We start from the raw sequence: 1,415 nt of genomic DNA, 5'->3' as shown, positions 1-1,415 counted from the left end.
TTTTAATACAGTGTATAACCAAGGTCTTCTGAAGGTGAAGATTGGTTGGTCATCATACCCTTTTCCCTTTTGAAATGTGTCCTATAGTAATGGCTGCAGTACAGCTGGCCTGGTTAGTAAATCAAGCAGCCACCAGGGGCCGTCCAACAGAATTTAAAATGTAAACTACAGGTTTAGTTTTATTACCTAATAGTAACTGGAAGAGCGAAACATTTGAGGGTCCAATGGTGGGAACTCTCCCAGCTCCTGGCTGTCAGCTGGATGGACCAAAATGTGCAGGATTTGGGAGGGGCTATAAAATAGTTTGGGATGACACAACAAATTAGTTTTTGGGGCATTATTAAATTTTGGGAATTGAAAATTGTCTAACAAAATAGAAACAAAATTTCTTAAAGCTGCCATGTGTATGATTGGGAAATATCAACTCTTAGTAGTTGTGTCATAAAAGCAAATATGCATGGTGATGCTCCCTTTTAAAATGAAGGACCAAGAACAACAAACTGCCCCATCTGTCACTGGGACTGTCTCCTTTTCAATAAACCAAAACATATGCAATCCTAAAATTCTGAAAGATGCTACAGTAACAACAAAATAATCCTAAATTATATTTTGTCTTTTGTGCGTGTTTTCCGTGTTTGACTGCAGTCAAATGTAGGCTAAATTGTATTTGATTGTTGCTGTGCCTTGGCATAAGGAGTGCATGTAAGGGTAGGGGGTGCAAATTTGATGCTGGGGCGCAGCTATAGATCTTGCATCTTCTGTGCATAGCATGCTCACCCTGTACACTCCAAGTTCCCATTCAGTATAGAGGATACACAGGGCAGAGAGACCAGCCCCAACAGTACTCTAATGCAAGAATAATACCAGAGATGTTCTGTGTGTCAATTAGTTTGTGATAAGTGGAATAAACATAACTTTACTACATACATTCATAGGTAAAGTTGTGCAGCATGATATAAAGTAAAATTATTAAGATCTTTAAACTAGATTTTGACAAAGGGCCCCAGTTCAATGCATGGCCTTTATTTAGGCCCTTAATACAGAACTCTTGTGCAAATTCCCTAACACATTTGTGATTAATCAAATTACTAAAAGCAATTGATGCACAGGGAATCAGGGACCATGGGGGCCCTTCTGGGATGCCTGCTCAGCCTGGTGGATGATCCAGCCATCCCTGTGTATCAGACTGTGCTTCGGGGCCCCGGTCAGAAGCTGTGGCTCCGGCCCTGCTGACTGCAGCGATGAGCGCTTCAGTTCAGCTCTGTGTCACACGGGGCGCCCGCTCCTCCGCCGCTCGGTTTGTTTTCCGGGTGATGCTGCTCTTCTCTTCAAAGCAGAGGAAAGTCGGGGGCTCATGTGTCAACATCCAGGGTTTCCCCGGGGAGGTGTATCGTTAACGTTATTCCAAAAAAAAA

The sequence above is a fragment of the Etheostoma spectabile genome, chromosome 20, assembly GCF_008692095.1.
Source record: "Etheostoma spectabile isolate EspeVRDwgs_2016 chromosome 20, UIUC_Espe_1.0, whole genome shotgun sequence".
Taxonomy (NCBI): domain Eukaryota; kingdom Metazoa; phylum Chordata; class Actinopteri; order Perciformes; family Percidae; genus Etheostoma; species Etheostoma spectabile.
The sequence above is the reverse complement of the archived record's forward strand: the minus strand, read 5'-3'. Positions refer to the sequence as shown.